This window comes from Bos taurus, chromosome 5, assembly GCF_002263795.3.
Source record: "Bos taurus isolate L1 Dominette 01449 registration number 42190680 breed Hereford chromosome 5, ARS-UCD2.0, whole genome shotgun sequence".
Classification (NCBI taxonomy): Eukaryota; Metazoa; Chordata; class Mammalia; order Artiodactyla; family Bovidae; genus Bos; species Bos taurus.
In genome coordinates, this window is record NC_037332.1 from 9,002,960 (window position 1) to 9,020,317 (window position 17,358).

General features: G+C 42.2%; 1 protein-coding gene and 1 long non-coding RNA gene across 10 annotated transcripts in view; one reads left to right on the plus strand and one right to left on the minus strand.

The window, feature by feature from the left end:
* SYT1 (synaptotagmin 1) overlaps positions 1–17,358 on the plus strand; it is a 608,923-nt gene that overhangs the window by 561,678 nt on the left and 29,887 nt on the right.
* Positions 1–17,358, minus strand: part of LOC104972334 (uncharacterized) — a 43,904-nt gene that overhangs the window by 16,266 nt on the left and 10,280 nt on the right. The window contains exons 2-3 of the long non-coding RNA XR_806500.4: positions 4,333–4,427; positions 2,923–3,043 (exon numbers count right to left, since the gene is read on the minus strand). This is a non-coding gene — a long non-coding RNA (uncharacterized lncRNA). The remainder of the gene's footprint in view (positions 1–2,922; positions 3,044–4,332; positions 4,428–17,358) is intronic.

Consider the following 17,358-nt stretch of genomic DNA (forward strand, 5'->3'; position numbering starts at 1 on the left):
ATCCTCTGCCTTCTGCATGTGGTTTCCATGCCATGGACCCCTGTGGCAGCGGCTACATCCATGCGAGAAGGAAAAGGGGGGAAATAAAGTAAACCCAGGCCCTTCAGTGAAAATTCTTCAAGTCCCACATGGTATTTCCACTTACGTCTCAGTGATCTGAATCTAGTCTTGAGCACCTTACCTGCAAGGGAAGCTGAGAAAAGCAGTTTTTTATTCTGGCAGTGTGCCCACCTAAAATCTGGGGTGCTAAAACCAAGGGGTGAGGGGGCGACTGGAGCAGGCAACACACGGCACCATCGTAGGTCCACAGGCTCCTTGACTTGCTATCATCGTCACAGTCACGGAAGACTTAGCTTCTCCATGAATATTCATATTGATTAATTAGAAGTAGGTTTTGGTTTTCACTAAGGTAAATATAAATTATAAAATTTTTGAAAATGCAGATAATTAGAAAAAATTTAACCTATCTTGAATTTCACCACTCAGAAATAATGGGGTTAATTTCTTTAGTACATGATTCTAGGCCTATCTTTATGCACATCTGTATACCTATATACTTTCCATTATAAAGTTGGAATATACAAAACATGCTAATTTTTAATCTACTTTTGTTAACAACAGTATGTTGTGAACATTATTCTGCATCAGTAATTTTTCAATGTTGTTTTAAATGCCTATAGATCATTTCTTTATGTGATTTTTACCATAGCTTATTTAACTAACATCCAACTGTTAAATTCTTTAGTGATTTCAGATTTTTCTGTATTATAAGCCACACTGCAATTAATAGGACTTCCCTCATAGTTCAGTTGGTAAAGAATCTGCCTGCAGGGCAGGAGACCCATGTTCGATTCCCGGGTTGGGAAGATCCCTGGAGAAGGAAATGACAACCTACTCCAGTATGCTTGCCTGGGAAATCCCATGGACAGAGGAGGCTGGCAGGCTATATAGTCCATGGGGTCACAAGAATCAGACACAAGTTAGTGACTAAACCACCACCACAATCATTATCTTTGTCACTACATCTTTTCTCATATCCTCAATTACATCCAAAATATACCTTAGAAGGTGTATTTTCCAATCAAAGATATGCATATCTTAAGGCTTTGGCATGCCAAATTCCCCTTTAGAAAGAGTATTAATATTTTACATTCTTATTACCTCCCAGCCTAGCAGATGACTGCACACTTTGACCAACAATGAACATTATACAATTTTTTTAAGTCTTTGGCAATCTGATAGAACCAACTTAGGAGTCTCATTTTTATTTGGATTTCTTTTATTTGGATTACCATTGTATTGGAACATTTCCCCCTGCCTTAGATGTAGCCTTCTTTATTACTGTGAAAAGATAGGACATGAGAGAAAGAGGTTCGTGAACTCAAATTTGGAAGTACTAACTCTGGTCAGAAAGGAACGAGACCCTACCCATTGATGAGTCATGTATGCTTATGAATGGCAACATTAGAGAAGAGGTTTCCTTCCATCTCAGTGGCACTCAATGAAGAGGCCACCTGACCACTTCAGGTAAGGTACCTCAGTTTATTTTCCTGTTGTTTAAGAAAGAAGCCACCCTGATCTTGGTTCATTTTGCCTTGATCTTGATAGACAGTCCTTCCAATGTAACTTGTGAGTTTTCTCCTAGCCGAGTCATTCCCTTGAGTTGATTGTCAAGCTCTTGTCTCAGTGGAGAGGCAGGTAAAAATATTCAGAGGATCTCCAATTTAATTAAGTAGTCAGCGAACCACAAGATCTATCTGCTAATTATTTTCACGCCAAATACTTTCCTATCTAAATTTGTAACTGAGCTGCCAGCAACTTTATGGCTTTAAGTATCTGATGGCGTGCGGCATTTCACTACGTCAAAAGCTAGGGCGGTATAAGTAGCCAGATCACAACATGCCAGTCAAACTGGCATGTTGGTGTCATTTCCTGATGTTTGCTAAGCAGAGAACTTCACATATCTTAGACACAAACTCTCTGTGAATGGGATTGAGGTACTTTCTTGCTTATGTGTTATATACATTATTCTGGAACAGTTTATCTCTGCAGCTTTTTAATCCTCTCTTTGTGTCTAGAAGCCAGTTAGTAAATCAAGAGTTAATGTAAGAGGTCGCTTGAACACCATAGGAGAATTCCTAATTAGATCATAAGGACAAAACTTCAGACAATCACATGCCTGAATACTAAGGTGCAACTAAAACTAGGAGGAATAAAAATAAACTTCATCTTCAACCAGCAGAACCAAAAATTTAACATTGAACCACAACTATCTCCTTTCCTCTGTGAGCCAAACAATTCTCTTCCATACATGTAAGAAAAAAAATACTTGTTTTTGTTCACAATTTAGGCTAGATGTTGTATAGTGACGCATACAGAGCACACCCCCGTGAAAATTTAGCAGGCAATAACACAGAACACTACAAACCCACCAGACTGTAAGACACGGTGGCGGTTGCCCATCCTCCCAACTGTCTCCCTGGAGTCTTTTTTCTCCTTCTATGGAAGAAGCTATTTAGAGTTAAGCATCATTAAGCAAAATGCAAAGGAAGGAGAAAATGAATATGGGTTAATTGCATTCTGGATGCCATTGAACCACAGTTGGGATAAATTATTATCATGGTATAAAAACACATTGTGCATTCCAGGAAGACAAATAATTTGGTGAAGCAGGAGTATGGTGAAGCAGGAAGTGGCTGCAGATGAGGATTCTGAATGTGTGTGTGTGTGACACACACACGCGTGCATGCTCATGCATGTTTGTTGACAGGCTGAGAACACATACTTCATGCTAAGAGGTCAAGACTTTGTCCTGAATCAAGACTCCCAGGACAGTTGCATCTACTGCGCAGGAATGTCCCACTATACGCAATTTGGCACATGCTGTGTGATCTTCTCCCTTTGCCACACAAGAGGCTCTACCTGCAAAACTGGCAGAGAAGTAAAACCTTCATTTGCTATCAGTCAGTCTGCAGGGCAACAGGGCACACTATGATGGGAGCAGCTGTAGTTACACTGAAGACCTCTTCCTACCATCAATGGCCTGGAAAGAAAAGGAATGCTGTCAGTATAAATAAAGGGGAGGTAGGCACCAACCCTAAAGCAATGAATTTTTTGTAATAGGAGTAAAAAGAAGACAGGAGCCAGTGATGGCCACAGGAATCACAGATTTCTCGGAAGAAGTGATGTTTGCTACCCCTGCCAGCCTTAAGGCAAAACCTTCAGGGTCCTAAAGAATCAAGTGGCAGTTGGACTGTAGGGGAACCACGTCTTCGGTAGGGATACAGTGATGGGCAATACAGACACACCTCTGATGTCTCGACCACCACAGGAGACACAGGGACTGTTTTATCTGTGGCATCTGGTTAGGGTGTCTGCTCACACAGGACTTAGATAACTGCCCTTTTCCCATGGCCTTTCCCAGTTTTTCATTTTATGTACTTGTGTATATAGAATTGTTTACTTAAATTCATTTTTTAATTTATAAAAGTAATGTGTTCATGAAAAAGCAGTAAAAACAGACCAGAAGTGTAAAGTCCCTCTGCAACCCCATAGCCAACCCTTCTAACCAGAGATAACCACTGTTTCAGGTAAATCCTTCCAGAAATTTTCCATGTGCATATATGCATAGATTCTATATTATGTATAAATATCATCATACATTTTTTACTTTTTAAACTGTAATTATGTTTATAGTTATATCTCTATAATGTAGATTTAGAAGGAGCTTGACATAGGCGATCTGGCTGACAGAAGGTCTGGAAGCTCTGTTGTAATCCACTTTAGATAAAATGGAACGTCAAGTGCCCATATCTAAGAAAGGGGAGTGCTGTGAAGTAGGGAACAGTAAAGCCCCACCAAGACATTCCTTGGCTTTACCACTGAGGCGTCTCCGCATGAGCACGGAGCAATCGCCTACCATTTTAGTGTCTGAATGGACAGTAACTTTTAAATCATTCTCTAGTAGTAGATACCGGAGAAGGTGATGGCACCCCACTCCAGTACTCTTGCCTGGAAAATCCCATGGACAGAGGAGCCTGGTGAGCTGCAGTCCATGGAGTCGCAAAGAGTCGGACACGACTGAGCGACTTCATTTTCACTTTTCACTTTCATGCATTGAAGAAGGAAATGGCAACCCACTCCAGTGTTCTTGCCTGGAGAATCCCAGGGACGGGGGAGCCTGGTGGGCTGCCGTCTATGGGGTCACACAGAGTGGGACACGACTGAAGCGACTTAGCAGCAGCAGCAGCAGCGGTAGTAGATACATAGAGATTGTATGTAGTGCTTTTGCCTTCACAAACAATATTATTCTGAATCTCCTTATACATGTACCTTTGAATACTTGGGCTTCCCAGGTGGTACAGTGGTAAAGAACCCAACTGCCAGTGCAGGAGATGCAGGTTCGATCCCTGGGTCAGGAAGATTCCCTGGAGGAGGAAACGGCAAAGTACTGAAACTGTTCCAGTATTCTTGCTGGGATAATCCCATGGACAGAGGAGCCGGGAAGGCTACAGTCCCTGGAGTTGCGAAGAATCGGACACGACTGAGCACGTATATATAGCTATCTTGGATACTTAGGCAGGAGAATTTACAGCCTAAAAACTTCCAAGCAGAATCCCTGAGTGGAAGGGAATGTGCATTTGAAACGCTGATAAATGTTGCCAAACTGCCCTCCCCAGATGTTCCCGTAACAGCCAACGGAAGAGACAATCTGGACATTTTAGGATTTCTTTGTAGAAAGTGCTGAGCTATGCTACCATAGAACTCGTTCTGCAAGCCTCAGCCTATTTGCAATCAGGATCCCAGCCATGCATGCAAATTCAGCTTTCTCTGAACTTTTGAGGTCTCCGATCAGTTTGCATAAGTGGTGCAGCTACACTGGAATGGTAGGGCCGTTGACACCACAGATCATTTGTGTTTTAGTTTTCTGGAGTGTCAATAGATATTAAAGGATTTTCATTCCAAACCTAGGGAATACTCTGCTGAGAAAGGAAACTAATGAGAAGGAGGGAACTGTGAAGGTTAAGTCTGAGCTGCTCTTGTCAGAAAGACAGACAGAAAGACACAGAGCAGAGGCAAGGTCAGGAAATTGAAGAAGTGGTCCCGTGACCACTCTGGTCTCCTGAAAGAAAGGGTTTGGTAGATGTTTGCCTGAAAGAGGAGGCAGCAGCAAGGCGGAGGGCAAGGGCGAAAAGCCCAACTCCTTTGCTCTTTTCCTCTCATGTTCAAATACTGGGTTGGCCAGAAAGTTTGTTTGTGTTTTCCCATACCATCATACAGAAAAACTCAAAAAGAACTTTTTGGCCAACCCAATACTGCTCAGAAACATATACAGTCATTGTCATTACCATTTGATGCTTATATTTATGAATGCTCTTCTAAGTAGATTTGAGGGTTTTGTGCTTTTGTGATAAAATAACAGATAATCACATTTTCAAAGGTATAAAAAATTATAGCGTTGGTAATTTAGTTTCATGTTTTATCAAATATCTTTTTTTTTTAATGCAGTTAATAATAAACTAAGCCTTCTCATATACCATTAGTGTTATTGACTAAAAGGTAAAAATGGAAGTAAAAAGACTGAATTCAATTTTTTTGTTGTTAAGAGAATGAATAAAAAACAATCAGCCTCATTAATATTTCAAGTAACAGACAATTGGAAATTTATTTCTGCTCTTATAAGTTTGGGACTAACAAATTCTTTTGCCAATGTGCTACTGATAAACGGAGGTAGAAAAGGTATGATATGCTCTAGAAAACAATTACACCTTCAGTGAAATGTGAAAAGAACAGCTCTCTTGTGGCCAGTAAGGAAACCATACTTTGTAGTCATAAACAACAAAAATACAACAAAAATCTGGAGAGAGAGATATATATGCGTGTGTGTGTGTGTGTGTACATATTTTCTGTGCTTTGTTTCCTGTGAAACTGTATAACAGCAATGCGTCTTTAAATTAAAATTAAATCATAAAGTGTACATCAATTATCAGTCATCAAAAGTGTCCATTTAATACATTTGAGGCAGCACAAGAAAAATGGAACAACAGACCTTTTCATTCGGTCTTATCTGCTTCTCGGAGAAGGCAATGGCACCCCACTCCAGTACTCTTGCCTGGAAAATCCCATGGATGGAGAAGTCTGGTGGGCTGCAGTCCATGGGGTTGCTATGAGTCAGACATGACTGAACGACTTCACTTTCATTTCTCACTTTCATGCATTGGAGAAAGAAATGGCAACCCACTCCAGTGTTCTTGCCTAGAGAATCCCAGGGATGGACGGGGGAGCCTGGTGGGCTGCTGTCTATGAGGTCGCACAGGGTCAGACACGACTGAAGCGACTTAGCAGCAGCAGCAGTGTCTGCTTTCACAATTCATCATGGATACTTGTGTTTTCCTCCTAATCCTGTTTTCTTGACGTTTACTTTGATTTAAGATCAGGTATTTGAAAATTTTGATTTGAGGTTTGTTTATGTATTGGGTTTTCTTCTTCCAGTGATATACAACATATTTCTAAAAGGCTTTTCAAGGAAATGGGAGTTGTCAGTGTTGATAAGTCCTGTTGCTCAGGCCTCTCAGATAACCCCTGTCTCCACCTCCATCTTTTCCCCCCAGGGCTGCCTGGGTTCAGGTCTCACCACTTCTCTGTGATGGTAATAGCCTCCCAAACCTGGGCCCCTGGGCTCCTGCCCTGACCTTCCTTCCATCCTCCCCACTCCTGCCAGTGGTATCTTCCTAAACCAAAAATCTCACTGTGCCACTCTCCTGCTGAAAAGCCTTAATTGGCTTTAATTAGCCTCTCACCACCTTCAGGATGAAATCCAAATTCCTGAGAAAACTCCACAAGCCCCTTCGTGACCAGGCTCAGGCCTGCCTCTCCGGATGCCAGCACTTGCTCCTCATTCACCGTCTGCCCAAGCTGAGACAGCCCACGCACGCCCTTTCACACGCGGGTAAAGCTCTGGGTGGTGGTGCTCTCACAGGACGGGCGGGCTTCTCGGGCCTTCGTGCCCATATGAATCTCCTGGGGACCTTGTTAAAATAAGATTTGCTGCAGGTCTTCTGCAGCAAAGTTCTACAGCAAACAGGATGGGGCCTGAAGTTCTGCATTTTTATCAAGTTCTCAGGTCATGCTGAGGCTGCTCAAAACCCATGCTGACAACAAGGCTCTAAAAACATTAGTCATCCCTCCCTCTGTGCAAAAACTCCTCTCCTCCAGAGCTGGACTGCATGGAGCTCCCTCTGTCCTCAGTTTACATCCTGAGTATAGAACATGTATGACCTTCCACGTCTCATATTATCGTAATTACTCGGTTACGTGTCTTTGGGATAGGCCCGCAGTGACCCTCCCAGCCACGGTAACCAGTGGCCCAGAAAGTTGCTCAAGGGTCTATCAGGACCACAGACACAACAACTGCAGCACAGCAGTCAGTGCTGGATGAATGTAGAATCGTGGGAAAGTGACAGCTATAGAATGCAAACACCAAAGGCACCAGCCCAGACCAACCAATTCAGAATCTCTGGGAGTGGGCCCAAGGAATCAGTAGTTTTTCAAACTCTCCAGTGATTAAAATGTGAAGCCAGTGTTGACAGCCACTGACAGAGGATGTCACCTCACTGGATGCTTGAAATGCCCTACAGGGGCCTCCAAATGGGACCCTAGCCTCACCTTAAGCACCCAACTAACTGACCTCTGAGTCTTATCCGTTATAGCCAAATACAAGCTAGCCAGGATGTTTTACCTTCTTCCTCACGCAGCAGGCGCTCACGGTGCTACAACTGAGGATGTCTTTATTTCCCCCCACATCACTCAGTGTTCATCAAGTTCAGAGAGGTTTCCTTCAAAAGAAGGAAACTGACGTCATTTGGAACACGCAGTTCCAAATCCATCACATTCCCTTTTTCCTAAGTCTGCACAGCCTGCCTTGCTTTGCTTCTCCTCTGCCTGAACCCTCTCTGCATGAACCCCTCAGTCATGATGGTGAGCTCACGCCATCTGGGGGGGTCAGATGGGAACTTGATTGACGGGCAAGTCAGGTGGGGTCACATGGGTTGCGTCTGAAGGTAACATGGGGCACCTCAGGTGGGATTCAGTTACCTTTGTAAGCACAGACTGGCTCAGTGTTGGCAGTCATGTTGCTGCTGCTGCGGCTGCTAAGTCACTTCAGTTGTGTCCGACTCTGTGTGACCCCATAGACGGCAGCCCACCAGCCTCCCCCGCCCCTGGGATTCTCCAGGCAAGAACACTGGAGTGGGTTGCCATTTCCTTCTCCAATGCATGAAAGTGAAAAGTGAAAGTGAAGTCGCTCAGTCGTGTCCAACTCCTAGAGACCACATGGACTACAGTCTACCAGGCTCCTCCATCCATGGGATTATCCAGGCAAGAGTACTGGGTGGGGTGCCATTGTCATGCTACCAAATGTGAAAGGGCCCTCAGGGCAGGGACCGCAGACATCTTAGTCAAATCTGGATCAGAGGTCCTCGGTTGTTCTTATGAAATATTTCAGGCCTTACAATGTTAAGTATAATACAATGAATACTTACATACGCAGTACACAAGAGAAACCAAGCTTAGCACATATAGTCACCCCACCTCGGGCACCCTTTCTGGTCCTTCTGCTCCCTTTCTGTCCTCAGAGGTAACTGTTAATCAAATTTCTTAAATTTGATGTTTGTGATTCTCAGCCTAGTCTCATGTTTTATGTTCATTATTCTTGAGTATGTTTTTATTACACATACAGTTTTGTTTTTGCATGTCTTCAGTTATATAAATGACATCATACTCTATGTATTTCATGTGTTTTCAAACTTTATATATATATAAACGGTATCATATTACATGGGCTTCCCTGGTGGCTCAGACGGTAAAGAATCTGCCTGCAATGCGGGAGACCGGGGTTGGATCCCTGGGTCGGGAAGATCCCCTGGAGAAGGGAATGGCTACCCGCTCCACTATTGTTGCCTGGAGAATTCCATGGACAGAGGAGCTTGGTGGTCTACAGTCCATGGGGTCACAAAGAGTCAGACATGACTGAGAGACTAATACACACACGTCATATTATGTATCCTTATGCAGGAATGGCAATGGCACCCCACTCCAGTACTCTTGCCTGGGAAATCCCATGGACGGAGGAGCCTGGTAGGCTGCAGTCCGTGGATGGGGTCGTAAAGAGTCGGACACGACTGAGCGACTTCACTTTGACTTCTCACTTTCATGCACTGGAGAAGGAAATGGCAACCCATTCCAGTGTTCTTGCCTGGAGAATCCCAGGGACGGGGGAGCCTGGTGGGCTGCCATCTATGGGGTCACACAGAGTCGGACATGACTGAAGCGACTTAGCAGCAGCAGCAGCAGCATGCAGGAATGTATGCAAATTATATTATTCAGATGTATTCATATTGATTAATGTAAACTTGCTACCTTTAAATTGCTGTACAGCATTCCATGGTAGGAGTATACTCCTATTAAGATTTACACTTTGCTGTTAATGAGCATCTGGGTTGTTTCCAATTTCTTACTGTCACAAACAGTGCAACAGGGAGCACTCCTATACATGTCTCCTGATACAAAAATGGACGAATATCTCTAGGATGTTTACGTAAGAGTGAGATTTCTGGGATTTAGGGAATGTACCTCTTCAACTTTTCTGCTGCTGCTGCTGCTAAGTCACTTCAGTCGTGTTCGACTCTGTGCAACCGCATAGACGGCTCTAGAGATTACCAAATAACACCCCAACCAGAACACATTTTGTCAACACTGATTTTGTTTAACATTTTAATTTTAACTGGTGTGTTATTCCCTAAATGTCCTGCAGGGGACAGCCTATCCTGATGATTCCTGTTGTTTCTGCAGCATTCCAGTTAGTGGGTCCCTTCCTTCAGTCCTTGAAATCCTTTGACCTTCTCTAAGTTAGTTACTCCTTAACCTGCTCTCTTATCTTCATCAGCTCCCTGGTGATATCTTACAAGTACAGACATATATAACACTATCTGAAACCCGAAAGCTTCCTCCCACCTTTCACTCCACATTCCGGCACCTATCTCTCTCCTAATAGGATGGGAGGGAAATAGAGACAACTCAGACTTGAATATAAATACTTGTTCCAGTTCAAAGTGGCATAAGAGAGGATGTGAGTAGACAGCAAAGTCTTCCAACCATTCTCCAGCAGCCGTATATAACCTAATTAGAAGGCACTGCACACTGTCAGAAACTGTTTATGTAAATTGGAAAATTACTGAGAAGTAGGGGAAAGTATTGCAAAGCAGCAGTGGCTTTGTCTTTCTTCTCCAATAGAAGATGTGTACTCCTTTGCCTTCTTAGTTACATCGTTCTTAGTTCCCAAAGGAAGAAAAAAAGTGTTCAGATTCAGTACATCTCCTCGAATGTCTCTCACTTGTACTGAGCTAGTCCTGCCACGTCCAGAGTTCCATAGTGGGAACGCAGCCTTCAGAGATGCATTCCTTTCCACAAAGCAGATGTGAAATTGAGCTGTACTTAAAGATTGAAAATGGCTGCTTTAGGAGAGAGTTTATTATTAGAACTTTCAAAGTGGTCTGACTGTCACCCCTCTGCTGGCAGTATTTTTTTCTTCCTGTACCTGGATTTTTAAATTTCAATACTTTAAAATGAATGAATGAATGAATGATAAAATTGTATTACTGTTTTTAAGGGGGAAAGTAGGCAAATAAATATGGTTTGCTTTGGATTGGCTACGGTTTTGAGTTATTAAATCTTTTCCCCCTCCATTATCATAGATCAAAATTTCTCCAAATGGGATCTCTTTCAGCAAGATGTTATTAGATGTTCTGGGGAGTAAAATTTATGTCAGTAAAAATGTTGGGTTACAGAATGTTTTTTTAAAGGAAAATCAGGTTTCTCTAATGCAGAAATTTCTTAGAGTCATTTATTTGCTGATGTGTATTATAAATCTCTGGGTTTGCCTGGTGGCTCAGATGGTAAAGAACCTGCCTGCAATGTGGGGAAACCTGAGTTGGATCCCTAGGTCGGGAAGATCCCCTAGAGAGGGAAATGGCAACCCACTCCAGTATTCTTGCCTGGAGAATTCCATGGACAGAGGAGCCTGGTGGGCTACAGTCCGTGGAGTTGCCAAGAGTAGGACATGACTGACCAACTAACACTCTCACACTTTATTATAAATCTCTAAGGCGAGACTGACAAAGGCTCTGCGTTTCTCAGTGGTCTGACTGCAGCTCCCTTTCTCATGAAACACGTGACAGGATTAGAATTCAGAAGACACACTTCGGAAGATGCAAGGATAGATATTCTAAGGTTGGCTACCCCATCATCCCAAATCACTGAAACCAGAAATTCATGAGACCCAATTGCCTGTTATCCTTGACTGACATTCTTTCACGATAGAATATGTCTTGACGTGTTGGTTGGCATACACATTGCTTCTGTGTTGAATGTATTGTGGAGATCGTTGAGGGCAGCCTAATTTTTGCTTCCTTGTCTGTGACTTTTGTTTTTTCCGCTTCAATGCCTGAGGAATGTCTGTGTTCTTGAATTTCAATTATTTGTTCAGGAATATGCTTGCAATGTTAAACATTCTGTTATCAATATGTCCGAGAATGTGGTATACACTTTCAATCTGTGGGTTTGTCTTCAGTGATACTTCCTTGTATGATATTTGCAAATTCTTTTCCTGTTGCATTTACTGGAGGCTCTTTTTCAGGGATCCTCAATTATGTTAAGTGCTTTGGAACTCCGATCTATTACCTTCTAATTCTTTTGCTCCCCTTGTATTTATTTATAAGCCTTTCTTCCAGGTCACTGATCTTTTTTGCAGCCATGTTTATTTCATTCCTTGTCATATCATCTTTATTTATTGTGTATAATACTGTTTTTGTCCTCAACCTTTGTAATTCTGTAGCTTTCCTGTTGCTCTATCATCCCATCTTTGAGTTCATATTTTTCTGAGTGCATGTTCTCATTAACTTGATTCATAGCACAAAGTCCTTCTGAGGAATTCTGTTTTGTGCTTTGGATTATGTTTTCTTTAAGAGTGGGGGTTTTATCATTCCTCTGCACGCCAGGTTCCTTTCTCTTAAGGGTTGATTAGTTTTGTTTGTTTTTATCTGGGAGCGTTGCCTTAGCACGTCTGGATATTTACTGCAGTTTTGTTCCCCCTATCTTGTTCTATCCAGAGCTTCTCTTTGTTCTGATCTAGAGTACATGACTTCTCCTTGACTCCGTTTCCATGGACTCTGATTTATTTCCCCACTGAGCTGTGGTTTGAGAACTTGGTTATTGAATACCACTCACTTTCCTGTAGACGGAAGGGAAAGGGAGGCCCTGTGAAAGCTTCATGGCATTTGTGTGAATTAGAACTCCTGGATTCTCCTCTCTCCTCCGGAATTTGATAGGAGTTTTGAACTGTTTGAACCCCTCTCTACAACCAGGACTCATATCCACCCTAAAAGGGAACACTGGGATTTTTTTTTTTTTTCCCCACAATCATTTGACACATTGATTACATCTTCTCTGCCAGGCATTATTCTAATCCAGGCACTGGGAACAAGTGAGAGAAAAATTCTCTTTCTCTTGAGTTTATATTCGTTGTAGTATCTTGACTGATATAATGTGCTATCCAAAAGAACTTGCCCACTTCTGCCTAATAGCCATTCCCCTACCCCTCAGTCAAAAGAGGAGAAAAAATAAGAATAGTAACTCAGGTCGACTTTCTCTAGATTTGAGGGCAATAGTGAAGGCTTACGATTCATTGAATTTGCCAGTGAAGCTTCAGAGCGGCAGGGAGGTAGGTCAAGGTTAGGAGCTACCCTGCGTTGCTCCAGAATCTCTCTTTCCTTGGCCTGCATTTTGCAGGCGTGTGTACACGCACACTTTGCTTTGTTTTCCGTGTCCATACTATTAGGTGGCGCTCCTCGCCCTAATTTGGCAGCTGGTTTATTTTGGGGAGGATGAAACTAGTGTTTCTTAGAGTTGAAACTCACTTTTTAAAAACTATTTGTTTTTGGCTGTGTTGGGTCTTAGTCGTGGCTCATGGGCCCCGCCACTCTGCAGCATGTGGGATATTAGTTCCCCCGACCAGGGGTCGAACCTGCGTTCCCTGCACCACAAGGCAGGTTCTTAACCACCGGACCACCAGAGAAATCCGTCCAGCATTCACTTTTTCAGTTGTGAGAGAAAGAAGGGATGAGTCCATGCTCTGTTTTCACTCTATTGCATTCAGCTGGAGGCCTCAACTTTTTCTTTTTTACTCTAATTAAATACTCTACCTGTGATCTGCAAATATAAGATTGCCATGAATAGCTCCTTCCTCATAATCATCCAAGTATTTTAAGGCTCAGATAAAAACAACATCGAGCTGAAGTGGTTTGGTTGGGTGGTGCGCCAGCTCCTCTTCGCTGTAAAACATTCAAGGACTTGAACTTGAGTTAGTCTTACCCTGGACACTAAAAAATGGATTCCTTCATATCTAGGAAACACATTTGTCAGAAGAGTTCTTCAATTTCATACCTTATGCTCAAGATTTTTCTTGCACAATGCCATAAGAATCCAATCTCTCCTCTTAGTATATCAAAGGCCTACACAAATCGTAGCAGACAGAGACAGGAAGTCAGAATAAACCTGTCTCTAGACTTCTACTAAGTATGGGCCCTGGGTCAGCATGAGAAAATCCAAGTGTCTAAAGCTATCTATTTGCCAAACCTAAATGAAGAAATAACCAAACATTTATGCTTTTTATTGTATACAGTAAGAGGTTGTGCATTACCTACAAATGTCTCCCAAATAAAACACTTAATTCAGACTATGGAGAAAATACTTGATAAATGCTGTACTTAGAATGGAATTTGAATGGCACTAGATTGCATCTTCTTGTGTCACTATCATGCCTCTAATGTAATTTCCCCCAACCAGAAATGTAATTCTCAGCCAGTTGCCTTGAAAGCTGGTTACCTTGGAGATGATTATCAGTATTATGATGACCTATTTAGGGGAATTTCTGCATTGCCAGAAAACAAATAACCATAGAGAGAGCGTTACAAAGGAATGATGCTCTTTTCCTGAAAGTGCCTTTACAAACAAATGTTGTAGATGTGAAATGATGTGGGTGGGTGTGTGTGTGGTGTGGTTTTATCTGTAATAAGGATTTGCAAAGGTGTATGTGGAATGACAGTTGTCCTTAAGCACTTTAAGAGCAAAGAAGGAAGTAAACCCAACAGGAGGAATAAGCATATAGACATCTCCCCTCTTGCTACAATTTGAAATGCATGGACATGCTTCTATTGATTTCTCTGCAGTGTTATCATAGCTTCCATTTGCCCAGTTTCTTTTTCTTCCCTGGGCTCTGTTTTTTGAGGATTTTCTAGGGGTGCTGGAGTGTGGCTGACAGCTGGTTGGTAAGGATTGATTTTTACAAACTAGTTGATTGACCATTAATCAACTTCCCGAATAAACTTGATAGCTGTTGTTTTGATTTGCTCAGAAATATGCCACAAAATCCACGCTGTAAACTCTATTTGGTTTCCCATTTTTCCATGAAACTAATGTTTGTGATTATAGACTTTTTAAGTTTAAATGTTTTTCATTAATCATTGCACTGTCCATCAATGCTTCAGTTCAGTTCAGTCGCTCAGTCGTGTCTGACTTTTTGCGACCCCATGAATCGCAGCATGCCAGGCCTCCCTGTCCATCACCAACTCCTGGAGTTCACTCAAACTCACATCCATCAGGTCAGTGATGCCATCCAGCCATCTCATCCTCTGTCGTCCCCTTCTCCTCCTGCCCCCAACCCCTCCCAGCATCAGAGTCTTTTCCAGTGAGTCAACTCTTCGCATGAGGTGGCCAAAGTACTGGAGTTTCAGCTTTAGCATCATTCCTTCCAAAGAACACCCAACGCTGATCTCCTTTAGAATGGACTGGTTGGATCTCCCTGCAGTCCAAGGGACTCTCAAGAGTTTTATCCAACACCACAGTTCAAAAGCATCAATTCTTCGGTGCTCAGCTTTCTTCACAGTCCAAATTTCACACCCATACATGACCACTGGAAAAACCATAGCCTTGACTAGATGGACCATTGTTGGCAAAGTAATCTCTCTGCTTTTTAATATGCTATCTAGGTTGGTCAATGGCACCCCACTCCAGTACTCTTGCCTGGAAAATCCCTTGGACGAGGAGCCTGGTAGGCTTCAGTCCATGGGGTCGCTAGGAGTCGGACACGACTGAGCGACTTCACTTTGACCTTTCACTTTCATACATTGGAGGAGGAAATGGCAACCCACTCCAGTGTTCTTGCCTGGAGAATCCCAGGGACAGAGGAGCCTGGTGGGCTGCCGTCTGTGGGGTTGCACAGAGTCGGACACGACAGAAGCGACTTAGCAGCAGCAGCAGGTTGGTCCTAACTTTCCTTCCAAGGTGTAAGCGTCTTTTAATTTCATGGCTGCAGTGACCATCTGCAGTGATTTTGGAGCCCAGAAAAATAAAGTCTGACACTGTTTCCACTCTTTCCCCATCTATTTCCCATGAAGTGATGGGACCAGATGCCATGATCTTTGTTTTCTGAATGTTGAGCTTTAAGCCAACTTTTTCAGTCTCCTCTTTCACTTTCATCAAGAGGCTTTTGAGTTCCTCTTCACTTTCTGCCATAAGGGTGGTGTCATCTGCGTATCTGAGGTTATTGATATTTCTCCCAGCAATCTTGATTCCAGCTTGTGTTTCTTCCAGCCCAGCGTTTCTCATGATGTACTCTGCATATAAGTTAAATAAGCAGGGTGACAGTATACAGCCTTGACATACTCCTTTTCCTATTTGGAACCAGCCTGTTGTTCCATGTCCAGTTCTAACTGTTGCCTCATGACCTGCATATAGGTTTCTCAAGAAGCAGGTCAGGTGGTCTGGTATTCCCGTCTCTCTCAGAATTTCCCACAGTTTATTGTGATCCACACAGTCAAAGGCTTTGGCATAGTCAATAAAGCAGAGATAGATGTTTTTCTGGAACTCTCTTGCTTTTTCCATGATCCAGCGGATGTTGGCAATTTGATCTCTGGTTCCTCTGCCTACCTGTCCATTAATGCCTTTTTTTGATAAATTTTTCATACTACTTTAATATGGACCTTAAAAATTACAGTGATAAATATTAAACCTTTCAAAGATGCAGGGAAAAAACAGCATAACATAAACCAAGCATTATTGAAGATAGGACCAGTAGACCTAAATTTCCAAATTTAATATTTGTTCTTATGTTTTCAGATGAAAACTCTCATTCATTGTAACTTCCTCCAAGGTGATAGCAATGTGTCCATATTTCTCACCATCTTTTCAGATCATCTTGCCAAGCACTGGACACATAACAAATGTTCAATAAGCCTCACTCATCCTGTAATTTGCCCTCTAAGAATGTCCAAAACCTTTTTACACTCCAACTCAGTTTTCATCTGTTCATGTTCACAATGGCCTTCAGCAAGATTACATAGGAATCTCGCTTTTTTAAAGCAATATGCAGTGAGTCTGTTTTCAGAAAAGATCTTGAGTCAAGGTCAGTTGACTCATTCAGGCCTTATTTTCAATTTCTGTACATAGACTCATCCTTAGCCTGAAGTCACATCACCCTGAATGGAAGGCAAATATTAAATTCATATAAGTTACCTAACTAAATTCTTTGGACTGTTCTGACTGCCACGTTGAAAATACCAACGTGACAACATTTTCTTTCATTTGACTAAATCTAACTCTCTTTCAATATTTTTAAGAGGTAAATACACTGATATTTTAATGAATAATTCCTTAGCTAAATTTTAACTCCTAAAGTCTAGCATTATGTATTCAAGTTGATCTTGTAAGACTTCTCCATCTAACAGTTGTTAGGAATGGTTTTACCTAAAAAGCATTAATGTTACTCATTGGCAGATGGCCTATGACTCATTTATGCCATGTCCTAAAAGAGGTATCAAAAACACAGAGAGATTTTCCATTTAAATCAGAGCCCATAAATGATCTTAGAACATAACGTCTGCCCTCTTATTCATGTATTCAACAAAGATATTTAACTGTCCCTTTAAAATGGTCTTCAGACAAAGTAACAAGTTGGGAGTTGTTGGAAGTATCTGCATACCCTGCGCTGGTGGGTAAGGATTAACCCTTTTGAAACTAAGCTTGTATCCAAAGCATCCAAATATTTTCAAGATTCAAGAGCAGACCTCTCACTCTGGTTGACAATTCCACTAAATTAATTCACTCTGCATTCCCTTGGATGCACTTTCAAGGCAAATCACAAACTTCCTTTAGAATATTCGCTCTCTGATCTTCACTCCTAGAGATGACAGTTCTTAGCATTTAACCCTCATCATCCTTCCCACCCTGACACCAAACTGGGAGGAA